This window comes from Amblyomma mixtum, chromosome 3 (assembly GCF_055824585.1).
Source record: "Amblyomma mixtum isolate Tamu chromosome 3, ASM5582458v1, whole genome shotgun sequence".
NCBI classification, from domain to species: Eukaryota; Metazoa; Arthropoda; class Arachnida; order Ixodida; family Ixodidae; genus Amblyomma; species Amblyomma mixtum.
This window is the reverse complement of record NC_143014.1, coordinates 174,691,154-174,704,114: the sequence shown is the minus strand read 5'-3', so window position 1 is coordinate 174,704,114 and position 12,961 is coordinate 174,691,154. Positions and strand designations below refer to the sequence as shown.

Below are 12,961 nucleotides of genomic sequence, written 5' to 3'. Positions count from 1 at the left end.
TGAGTAATATCGGTTGGTGTTTGATAATAAGTGGAATGGTTTATGGAGTGATTCTCATTGATGCCACGCGCACTGAATTGTTAATTGCTGCCGCGAGCGTGACACGTGCTAGTAATAAACTTTCTGCGTGGTCTGGACACCGCCTACTGACCACCACTCCACTCTTTCATCGAATAAAGTTTTTACTCACTCACTCTTCAGCTGTTCCGTCAGGTGATTGTGTATCTCAAGAATTAAGTTTGCGGTGTAACACATTTGTTTTATTTTCTTGTTGCGTTGTTTAATAATTTTACCCACTCCCACTTTTCTGCTTATTTCTCAAATTCTCAGATCATAGTGAGCGCTGTGTCTGTGCCCTTAACGAGCTCCCTTCCCTCTCGGCTTCCCTGCCTCATAATTACGCCCTAAATCCAACGAACGCGACGCTAGGATTACGTCGTTGTGAATAAAAGTCGAAACGAATATGAGCACTGCTTCTGCAACTATTGCACTTTTTTATCAGGCGTTGGTGCGCCAGAATTTTTACATGTTTGCCGTCCCAGCAAGAAACCCTCCACATTGCGCCAGCGTATCTGTGCCACCATGTGCGCTTTCAGACATACCAAATCGCCTCATCCGGGCACCCAGACACACATATGCTCATATATTGCTATAGGGCGCCCCTTCCAGACAAAACAAGCCTGCTCTGAGGGAACCCGAGCTTCCTTATCAAAGACACACGCGCCAGTTTATGCGCCGTTTATTTTGTAGCGGGCGTGTTTGTCCGCCTTCTGCCGTAGCCCCCCCCCCCCCCTTTCCTGCATTCGCCTTCCTTGCCTGTCTTTGAGTGCAGTTTTTTCGCCGGGAGGCCACTACACCAGAGATGCAAATGTTCTGAGAGAAAAAAAAAAGTGTCAAGCTTTCTTTTTTTTCTATTACTGGTGTCACGTGGCCGCTGTCATCCAAAGGCAGTTGACTGAAATCGCCTTTAAACATATCAAAAACCGTACGGCCTCATTGAATGTTGGAACTGCTCCCAGGCATGAACTGTTCACAAGTCATGACACGTCACCCGTGCCTTAGAGCAGTTCAGCCGGGTATAAAGAGTAAAGGTGTAAAGTGCGATCATTTCTCGGTAGGGTACAATTGAGCAAAAATATTTCATTTCAATATAAAGCACTAAATTAAGGTTTATCAACCTAAAAGACTAATGCAAATAAGTTTAGCTATATCCGAAATTGTCAATTTAAAACTGCGCATAAACGCGTTATAATGATAGTCCTGAGGAAATTTTCTGAATGGCTCCTCGCGAAGGAAAAAAAATAAAAGAACGATCAGCAGCACATAATCAACAAAGCTGAAACTGAGCTCAGAAGTGAAAGCGGGGACAATTTTATTCGAATACTCGCTAATGCAGTCGACTGTTGGCGGGTCGAACTCGAAGGCGACCAAAATTTGTTGGAATTAAGAGCAGCATTTTGAATGTACTGAAGTTCGAAAAACCCAGAAGTTTAATTAAGCGAGTTCGAGTCCTTGATAGTTCATTATTGAGTTTAGATTAAACCACGAATGTAACACGGGTGTGTTTCATTATCAAGTAAAATTCATTTTGAAATGCATCACGCGCAAACCAATGTTGTTTTTATTAGAAGGACCTCGCACTCGCAGCGCTCGAAGTTTTCCAACATTCTAATCCAGGAATATTAAATCTATAGGTCATGGATGCTCCCACTAACACCCGAGCTGAATATGCGGCTCTAACCGCAGCAGGCAACATACAGGGTGCGTCAAAAGTTCCCGGGCCACATTCTGTGCTTCTGAGCCCTGTAGTAGGGCATTACGACAGCCTCGACCCTCAGAGTTTGTGTAAGGGGCAGGAAAAGTATGATTCTCACCTCTCAAAACTTTGGTAGCTCTATAGGAGTGCATGATCATCCTGCTGAAAAGCAGACCCTGTGGCCTGGGAACTTTTGACGCACCCTGTACACTTTTGCTCACAATGTGGAGAGGGAGGAGGTAACCGTTACTGAAGAAGAGGTTTTAGGCGCGGGTTGAGGTGGTGTTCCCCTCCCCGCGGTGGGCTCCTCTTCTAGGTCGGACGCCAGGTGGCCGACCGACGATGTTGTTCGGCGACCTCTTCGGGCCGCTTTCATCCTTTCCTGCAGCCGTTTGAAATCGCCGCCATCGACTCGTATAGGCACCGCCTTTTTTCCTGGATACTGGGCCGCGTAGCGTAGGTCTAGTAGAACCCTTGGCACTCAAAAGCTGTGTAGAGGCAAGCAGGGAAGCTGTCCACGCTCCCCCAAAAGTTATGGAGCCTTGTGGGTGCTACGCGAGTCGGGCGAGCAGGGTCCAGAAGCCAGCTCGGTAACCTGGAATCAAACATCATTGCGTGTACCGATAAAGAATGCTGACCGGCTTCCCTCAACTGTCACGAACAAAAAGACGGCTCTGCCGGCCCAAAAGTGCCAGCAGGCGCAGCAAGTGTGCAGGAAAAAAATACATATAAAAAAACATACATGCCGCAGCATCCAGGCTGTGGAATATAAAGTCATACATCTCACTAAAAGCGCTCAGCATTGTGGAACTATAGTCGCCTAATTAGGTCAGGTCGTCGAGTGGTTCAGAATGGTTCAGAGTGTTCCAGGACGGACGTATCTCGTGCCATCAGCCCGTGTCTTCTAGCTCTTGTTTTCAACAATATCCTAATAGTTTTCTTTGCTTATTTCGATTTGTCGCAGTTTGGTGCTCGTGTCACAACTTGTTACAACTACTCCTTGATTTTTCGACGCCTTGTAAAACCTGCTCTGCATTTCTTTTTGTTATTGTTTTCTTTCATCGTTGGTATTCAAATTACATAAGTACGTATGGTGTTACCATATCGCTTAGCGTACAATGCCGGACCACGTCACACAAGCCACCATTAACTTTAGCATGCTTTAAAGAACAGCTTTCTTTGGGTGCTGAATAATTATTATTATTATTATTGAGTAGAAATAAAGTAGTTGCGCTTATACGCTAGCAAAGTGCCGCTACTTTTAAGAACATTTTGGGCAATGCTCGAGAAACTGCAATCCTGATCATTGAAAAATCAGTTTCGCGGCAAACAGGAGCGAACAGTTTCCTTACAAATTCGTTTCCAAATGATCCCAGAGCCGTTGCAGATGCTTTTAACAATCACTTAGCGCACGGTGCAGTCATTTCATCTGGTTTTTTTTTTTTTTTATCTTAGAGTCGAGTGCGTTACGTGTCTCGATTTCAGTTTCTGTGTTTTTGCCGAAAATAACTGCGGCGGCTGATTCATAGTTATAAGCGAAATAAACCGGCGGTAGATGGGATTTCGGTCGCATGTTACAACTGAACTGTCGTGTCCTAACGGATATAGTACTTTTTATGCTCAACGTATTTCTCGATGCAGGCTCCATCCCTGAACCGCTGAAAACAGCTATCATCAGGCCGCTTTTCAAGGAAGGAAATAGAAATGTTGTAGAAAACTACAGGCCAATTTCCACTCTCACTATTACAGCCACAGGCGTGCACAGGCCTCTCCATGAGGGGGAACCGACGTTCATGGTAGCGCCTCTCCAAGTCTTCTGGGCAGTAGATAACAATAGGGTACAAAATTTGCGTCCCCCTTCCTCGTGCCGATTAGCGAGACTACTGCTCCCTCTTTGTGTACGCCTATGATCCCGGCACAAATTCTGGAGGCGCTGCTGTTAGAATGCATCATCTTTTTCGCCAACAAATTTTCAATCCTGTCGGATAGGCACTATAGGGTTTCGTTCGGGGTAGAGGCACAATGAACCTTCCGGAAGAATTCTCAGATCGACGTTACGAGGCATTTGAACTAAATCGATTTAGCTTCGTGCTCTTTTTAGGTATGTCTAGGGCTTTTGACTTGGTCAGCCACTAGCTGTCCAACAAAACTTCACAAACAAAACTTCATTTATCGGGCTTCACAGGTCTGTTTCATACTCCACTATGAAAATACTTGTCCGGCAGGTACCAAGTGGCTCGAATAGGCTGCCATGATACTGCTAGCTAGAAAGCGGCTATAACAGTTCGAGTGCCGCGAGGCTCAATACTCTCTCCGTTATTACTTAATTTGTTCATGAACTACTTAGCAGCCACCATACCAATCAAGCCAATCAAACCATAAAGGTTTGATTTTTCAATGCGCAGATAACACCGCTGTCCTTATATGCACGAAGATTATAAAACAGCAGTTCGCCTACTACAAGAAAAGGTCGGTTAGTGTCATGGTTCTCGAGTAATGGTATGTCAGTGTACGAAAAAAAAAAAGATCACATGCTTTAGAAATCTCTTAAAAATGGCGGTAGTCGACCTATCTGTCTATTTGCATGCTGCGCAAAGACACTCGTGTCACTGTGAGTGAGTTGAGTATGTTGGTTCAGTCAAGTGTCTTGAACTTCCATATATAGCGCACACCTGCAGCAGACTGTGGAGAGCAGCTTCGGTTTTGGGCTTTGCAATTTAAGAAGTCTGGCTTCAGTATAAGTAAAAAAAAACGGTAATGTACGCACTTGTCTACAGTGTACTGCGAGACAGAATCACAGTATATTCGGTTTCTCTTATTCGCGTTGGAAAGAACGCACGACAAATTTCTGAACACACTTTAACTATCGCTTACAACTACTCTATCACGTCATCGATGACCTCTTCCAGGCGCTAAAGCTTCCTTATTTTTAGGAACTATTTTTACAGATGGCTGTCGTAAGACATTTTTGGAACTCGAAGTTTAAAATTGCCTATGCTGCTCTCCGCGTTTTGCGCTGCCAGCGTAGGTTTCAGGTCCTCAAATCTAATACCAGATATGGACTAGCCAGGTGCTGTGCTTACGTTCCTAAACTTTTTAATAGACTTCTGGACGAAGAACTCGCGGTTACTTCACCAAGTGCATAAAACATCTGTTATGAACATGTCGATAACTTTGTTTCGTCCAATTTCCGTGGCAAGTTGTGGGACATGTTGTGCTCATGCCACTTTGAATAAAGCTCTAGAACCTTTTCAGAATAACGCTGTTCGTTTCATTCTTTCGAACTATAACCGCACAGCCAGCATCACTAACATGAAGGCCAGCCTGTCCCTGCCCTGTCAATCACTCTTACTCGACAGCGTATAAAGCTCATTCGGTCGAAAAGCCGTCGGCGTCGTAGGAGTTGACCGCACTGCGCATCGGAAAAAATCTTATCATGCCAACCGTCTGCCGCAGAATGTTCCGGATGGTGTCATACTATTCAGATTCAGCGTTTCGTGCAGCAAAAATTTACAAGTTAGAGCCTAGCTCAAGGCAGGGATTCGAACCGGCGACGTATAATCGGGGGAACCGGCGACCTATAATAGGGGGTTGCCTATCATGCGCAGTTCGGGTGTCCACCTAGACAAATGAGACTGTTACTGCGTAATTTCCTTTCCATAAAAAAAAATCAATTTGTCCAACGGGCAAGGCGTCTGGTTTGTTGCAAAATGGCATTTCCAATGTCATGCGCTGGTTTGCTGACAATGGAATTGCTGTCAACGCCCAAAAAACACTGCTTGTCTGTTTTCGTCCTCCACTAAAGACAACTGTTATTAACATTCCTATTTACTTACATCTTTCTAACTGCATTTCTTCTAAATGTTCACCTATTGATTATGTGGAATGTTAGGTATGTAGGAGTGTCTACTGACAGCTTAACCTGGCATCACCACTTATCTAATGTGTGTTCTAAATTGAGGTCAGTGGCATGGTTGTTGTTTAATATCAAAAGTTTTGTGCCTTTATCTGTAAAAAAAAAACGATTGTAAATGCTTTGGCGTACGGTGTGTTAAGATATGGTATTACTATATTTGGCTTTTGCTCAGAGCGTTGGATTTGCAGGATAGACTACATTTTAAAGAATATTCTGAAGAACGTAGCTTATAACACTCCCACTTTGTCAGCTGAAAATATCTTCCGTGAACTAGGGCTCCTAGACTTCAAGTCCTTGTTCATTGATACAGTTGTCCTTAAGCATTACTGGTCCAGTGAATTTGAACAGGAATATACCGCAACGAGACATCTTAGAAAACATAACCTTTACATTGTTCCTTGTTCAAACACGATGCATGGTGCGGCCAGGCGTTGCGCTTATGTTCCGGTTACTTTTAACAAACTGCCGGATGAAACCTTTAAGGCTAGTTCTACAGGCAAGCTGAGAGAATTATTGAAGAATGAATGGTAGAGTTTTTGGTTTAGTGCAAATCTGTTTCGCCTTGTCACATTTTGCACCTTTATGCTGCTTTCAGTTTTGTTTTCTATGGACTTCATAATTTTCAGTGTACTCTTTTTCATCTTTATTGTTTTTTTTGTTTTTCTTTGTCTATGTACGCATTTTCACACTTTTCAGTCACCATTTATATTTTTTAGGCACGGTCCTACAAGCCATCCAAAGGCTTAGAACGGCCTTTCTCGCCTGTATTGCTATTGACGGTGACAAAATAAATTATTATTATTATTATTATTATTATTATTATTATTATTATTTATTATTATTATTATTATTATTATTATTATTATTATTATTATTATTATTATTATTATTATTATTATTATTATTATTATTATTATTATTATTATTATTATTATTATTATTATTATTATTATTATTATTATCCTGCATTGCTACTCTCAGTTTGTGCAGTTTTCTTCATTCCTTGTGAGCAAATTGATGCCAACAATTTTATCTAATATTTTGCCCTCTTTATGTTTCCTTAAAAGCGAATCTTTTAATTGTGTTATTTCTGCTGGTAGAAACTACCATAAGTAAAGATATGGTAGAATATGTAAACTCGATCAAATATTTCGGTGTGGTTTTTGATAGTAGGTTGTCATGGCATTACCGCTTGCTTGGCTTATGTTTGTGCCAAGCTACGGAAGGTTACATGGTTGCTCTTTAATATGAAATCTGGCTCCAATGTTCGTGAAAAAAAGATAATTTGTACATCATTTATAGTGGTCTTGGATATGGCATCACTATATTTGTGTCGTGCCTCTCACGTTGACATTTCCGTATTGATTATGTATTAAAAAACATGTTAAAGTGCATTGCTGTGCCATCCTGTGCTATCCGGTACTTATGTTTTTCAGTTGCTGGGTCTTCTGTCATTACAATCTCTCTTTGTGCAAACAGTTCGTCATCATTTTCGCGATTCAAGCTTTTTAATTTGCAGCAGAAAACATTTCTTTAACCACGGAGTTTAACTAGGTATGGCAAAGCAAGACGCTGTGCTTATGTACCCGGCATATTTATTGGGTTAGACGAACTTTTGGCGGTGACCTCTATGCGTAAACTTAAGATACACTTGAAAGCACTGTGTTGATGCCCCTATTATCTTTGTGGTGCATGTGAAGTTATGCTTAAATTATAGGGTTAACCTTCTGAGTTATGTTTCCTCTTAGTTCAGCACTGGCATTCTTGGTGCTCGTTTTGTGAAGCTTTGTTTTCGACTTATCTGACTGTAGTTCTTTTGCGTTCCAACAACTGGTCTTATGTATTTATGTTCCTATTGCTGTCGTCTTTGCCGTAACTTCCGGGCCCAGTTCCTCAAGTGGATTGTTGGCTTTGACGGGCCTGATTCTTTTTGCATCCTCTACAAAGAGGCAATAAACATTATTGTTCTTATTATTATTAGTTCTCGTCATTCGTGAGCGAGATACAAAGTTCTAACACATTCCTATCGTCTAAGTACGATGATTTTTTGTTCGGCTAGACGCAAATGAAAAATAAATTAAACATGGAGGTCTTATGTCACGCTTAAAGTGCAGGAGCAGGAGGGCGAGATACAAGCTTTGAAAACTGAAATGAATAAACAGGAACAATACTGCCAGTGCCAAAACCTTAAAAATCACGTTCTTCCTACTGCCCCGAATAAAGGTTATTGCGCGCTATTGCTGTGTATCTTGCCCTAAGGTTGAGCTTCGAGGGTGTCGGCTGTTTCAGCATTTTTGCTACACACCGTTTTACCTCTAAAAAAAAATGAAAATTCCAGTCATTCTGGTTAAGTTTACATCAGTATCCATAAAGAAATCTTGAATGGCTTCACGTCGTAAACTGAAGGACCTATGCCAATCTGATGATTAACCCAGGCTCTACTTCAATAAGAATCTAACAGCAGCGAATAAGGAACTGCTTTGACTTCCCAGGTAAAATAGGACAAGAAAAGAAATGTAGGTATGTTTGGACCAAACACGGAAACATAACCGCAAAGAAGGCCGAAAGGTCTTCTTTTGTTGGTGTGAATCACCTGAACGATCTGGCGCGCTTAAATGCAACCCTTGGTTGCATTAAAATAGGACAGCAGAGTGGCAGCGGGCGCCATCAGGTATTGCGCGTGCAATGTGTTTATGTGTATATAGGTTTACTTTAGCAAGAAATAAGGCCAGTTGACAGTACCATTGATCTCTGCCTTGTTTATTTTGTCCTCCTGTGATGATCTGCGTTCGCGCTATTTCACTTCCAAAAGTACCCAGGTTACATTCAAGCTGTAGGCGGTAACTGCTGACATACAGCGACGTTGTACAGTTTTCCGGTGAACCTGCAGTTATGTCATCGCTAGCTATTGTTTCCTGCTTGCACGCTTTCATTCGCCTTGCATGTGCTGGTGCGGGCTGCAAGGCTTCACGTAGCCTGGCGTTGAAACCATCTTATTTCGCTGAATTCTGTTGCGCGCAAGTTGTTGCGCGCAAGTTGTTGCGCGCAGCAGAGTGCTAGTTACTGTATATTGCCTGCTCGTTACGACTATATATACGTGGTTGTGCTGTTAATACTGCGACATCGCTAGTTCGGAGCAATTAGCACCGCAGTAAATGTGCAGTTAGATCGCACTGTCAAATTAACAGAACAACTATAGAAAAGCGTTGAATGAACACGTTCCGGCAGGCAAGAACTTCAGCGGGCTTTGGATGTTTGGATCAACTTGTACTATATCTAAAAATATAGAATTTAATATCCTCTATATCCTCCACGAAAGAGTAAATGCAGCAATACAGTCAATGCAACGGCGAAAGGTGGCAGGTAAGGATCAAGTTACTGCAGATCTGCTGAACGACGGTGGGGACATTTTGTTAGAAAAGCTTGCCCCGTTGTATACGCAATGCCTCACAATCTCGAGCGTATAGGAGGCTTGAAAGAACGCGAGCAACATCTTAATCTATAAGAAAGGGGATGTTAAGGACTTCAAAAATTACAGACCGATCAACTTACTCTCCGTTTCTTACAAGGTATTTGCTAAGGCAATCGCCACTATAATTAGAGCAACTTTAGCGTGCAATCAACCAAAGGGCTGGGCTGTATTCCATAAAGGGTGCTAAACAGCTGACCATATACACAACGCCAATGAAGTGATACAGGAATGCGTGGAATATAACCAGCCCCTACGCATAGCCATTACAGATAACGAGAAATCACTTGATTCAACTGAAATCTTAGCAGTCACGCAGACATTGCTTTACCAGAATATAGAGAAAAGACCCATGTAAAAGTACTGGAAAATATCTACAGGTACTGCGCAACTACCGCAATCCTGCACAGGAAAAGTGCTAATATCCCAATCAGAAAAGGTGTCAGGAAGGGAGTCGCAATCTTCTCACTAGTATTCCAGTATTCACAGCGTGTACAAGAGATATTCAGAGAACTGGATTGGAACAACTGGGGATAAAAGCTAGCGAAGAATACCTTACCAATATGCGATTCAATGATGTCGTTGACCTGCTAAGCAACTCTGGGGACGAAATGCAGAGCTTGATTGAGGACCTGAACAGGCAATGCAGAACGGTCGGTATAAAAATTAATATGAGGAAATCTAAAGTAATATTCAACAGTTTCGGAAGGTAACAACACTTTACGATAGGCGACGAAGCATTGGAAATGGTAAGAAAATGCATCTACCAAGAACAAGCAATGACCACAGATCCGGACCATCAGAGTGAAAGAGCTAGTGATGGTTTCTTTCTAAGCAACCCCCACCAGCGCCGATGAGCTCCCGCTACCTGCGCACTTGTTTCTACAAGCCGCAGGAATGAGGGCGGCTGTTGACGACGCCAATGACGCAATGCACTGACGACCTCTTCGTCGGAAACAAGGCGCGTAGCTTTCAGGCGTCCCTTCGTCTTGGGAAACCGCCAGAAGTGAGCTTATGCGAGGTCGAGGCTGTATAAGGTGGGTGAGACAAACAGCCGCCCTCATTCTTCTACAACAACAACATGTAGAGCACCGGTGCATCATTGGCGGAAGTGCAGCGCCACTGGGAGGGGTGAGGGTACTAAACTGAGGAGTGATGAGCTCGTGGAAAAGATGGCATCCCAAACTGTAGCGGATGATGCGCATTTCAACTCCATCGCCTGATAAAAGTAACTGTCCAGAGGGCGAAACTTATCGAACGCACCTCGTAAAACTCCCTGTATATTTTTCCCAAATGATCCACCATAGCGTTGGTTGTAGAGTTTTCTCAACCTTCAACAAGCAGGTGACCAGGAGGCTTGGAAAGAGCGAAGAAAGTGACTCTACTTTATCTGAAAAATAAACACGCAGTTACTATACTGGCAAGATTGTGAGAGAAGTATGAAAAAGCAATTAAGAAAGTGACGATGTCTATTTAGTCGTTTTTTGCGATTCGGTTAGAGAATGACGGTACTGTGGTAGTACATCATTAAGGGGCTAAAAAAACATGAACGAAAGATAACAGAATGGTTATACAGAAGAGTAAGCTAAGCAATTCCGATATATTGCAAGAGTTGCAATCTCGTGAGGAGCTGCAGGGCCGCATAAACAGGCGCCTAGGAAGTGCTGAATTTGCGTTAGGTTACAGCACGCGCGGAAAATAAAAAGGCGGATTGGCGCAAGGTTGTAAGCGAGATAACGATAAGCTGACAACGAATGCCTAGTTCGGGTGGCGGTTTACCTAAGCCTCTGAAGTGCGCAGTCAGAAAGAGCGGTCGAGAATACGAGACATGACGACGTGCTTTTGTGCCTTGTCTGCTTTTGTTCGTTCTTTCACATTCTCAAAATAAAGCAGTAGTGATACATTGAGAAGGTTTATAGAGGCCGCGGAGATGACATTCCGATGTCTGGTGAGTTAGGGTTATGAAAACTATCACAGATGTGCCCACAGTGGTAAAAGTGACAGCAATATGCTCAAGCGCTCAAGTCACTGAAAGTTGTCCACAGACAGGGCAGTAAGATTTCATTCGTCTAGAGCTTTTATCATCATCATTTGTGTTAAGACCACCAAGTCCACAAAGGCTCCTCTTGCGCCACCTCTGGCCACTATGTCCCAGCATATTTCCTGACCTCATCTCATTTAGTTTTTTGCCACCCCCGAAAAGTTTGTTTCCTGTTAGCATCCACTGGGTTAATTTAGTAAACGTCGCCTATCTGTTCTGCGATTTAGACGCCCTTCCCAAGTCTTTTACCCGGCCCTAATTTCAGACTGGTTATTCGTAACTTCCACTTGTCTCTGACCCAGGCTGCACTTTTTCTCTCTGTTGATGCCATGGACTCATAATTTGCCGTTCCCATTCCTCGTCACGCTGCTTCCAGTTTCTTTTAAACCGTTTTCGTTCCCCTTCACGTTTCCTAATAGCAATGTGCAGGCAGAACACATCGGTCATATGTTTTCTCATTGCTAGGAGTTCGGGTCAGCTTCCGACCAGTGCCGCTAAGCCTATCGGCCTGTCACGTTCTGTTCTGCAGCCACTCAGTCATTCTCTTTATTTATTGCGTAACGAATGATGTCAGCGCGCTGATTTTGAATGTTTAAAGTCGTGGGCCACGTGGTGGCAGCCACGGGAACTAGCAGCGCTTGTCCCCAATTCCTGGTAACGCTCGCAAATATAGCATTAAGCTGATGTTCATAAGTTCGAAATGTGCGCCAAATGCATCCCATTCCTATTCCATCCTTAATTTCTTTCTCATGGTTTGCATATGTGGCGACTACTTGATCGAGATAGATTCTAGGCAAGTGTACTCCCTCACTAGTAGTACCCCATCACCTATCGCAAACTGCTGCTCCTTCACATCCCAACAGAATGTTACTCCAAGCTGCTTAACAGAACAGTATAGTCAGAGAATTATGAATTCCTGCAGCATTCCTCGTTAACTCGTACCTAAATCTCGACAAACGACCGCTCTGAATGCTGCACGCAGCTGTGCAGAGGTACAGAAAAAAGAGGTTTCGAAAACGTTAAGCTAGTATTACAGCAACGCTGCGTGTCGAGGTAATGGTGAAGGAGTGTACGATGGGGGGCTAGTTGGTAATCCATGAACTAAGAACGAAAACCACGCAAAGGACGATACACAGGGAAGAAGTAGACAGGACGAGCGCGGTTTTTTTTTTTTTTCATGCGCAACAAGCAATCTCTATCTAATCGAGTTCAGGAACTTCGTCCTGTCTACTTCGCGCTCGTCCTGTCTACTTCTTCCCTGTGTATCGTCCTTTGCGTGGTTTTCGTTCTTAGTAATGGTGAAGCAGTCAGATTTTTTTAATGCAGCAAATACAAATACAGTTCAAGTGTTTTGTGACACAGAAGACGACTTTGATGTGTTTCCCGTGACGACACCGCGTGCAGATGCCGGGCACGTTCAGCCCTTTGCCTTCGTCCGACTGTCGGCCAGCCATTTGGTTATCAATCTTCAATGTGGAAAAGTCAACTTTAAGTGTTCTGACAAGAGTGAAAACAGGGCGAATGAAGCCCGAAGGCGAAACGAAGAAGGGACAGGAAAGAGCGCTGACGCTGACGCATTTTACACAAATTTCTAATAAAATTTCTATCTCTGTCTTACTCAGTACAGCCCCCCCCCCCCCTCCCCCAGTTTACGAACACTAAAGCAACATCTCTATTTCCTGGCAGTCTAAACATGCAGCTACAAACCGAAGGGTGTATTCTGCACATCCCAAGCTGTGCGATATGTATAGAGCTTACAAATGTCTGCGCTTGATAACT

General features: G+C 43.3%; 1 long non-coding RNA gene across 1 annotated transcript; it reads right to left on the bottom strand.

Moving 5' to 3' along the window:
• Positions 1 to 1,893: 1,893 nt before the first annotated feature.
• On the bottom strand, positions 1,894 to 9,952 carry LOC149352787 (uncharacterized). The gene is made up of 3 exons (XR_016289555.1): positions 9,909 to 9,952; positions 9,701 to 9,773; positions 1,894 to 2,351 (listed from the first exon to the last, which is right to left on the bottom strand). It is a non-coding gene; the product is annotated as an uncharacterized LOC149352787 (long non-coding RNA).
• Positions 9,953 to 12,961: the final 3,009 nt, after the last annotated feature.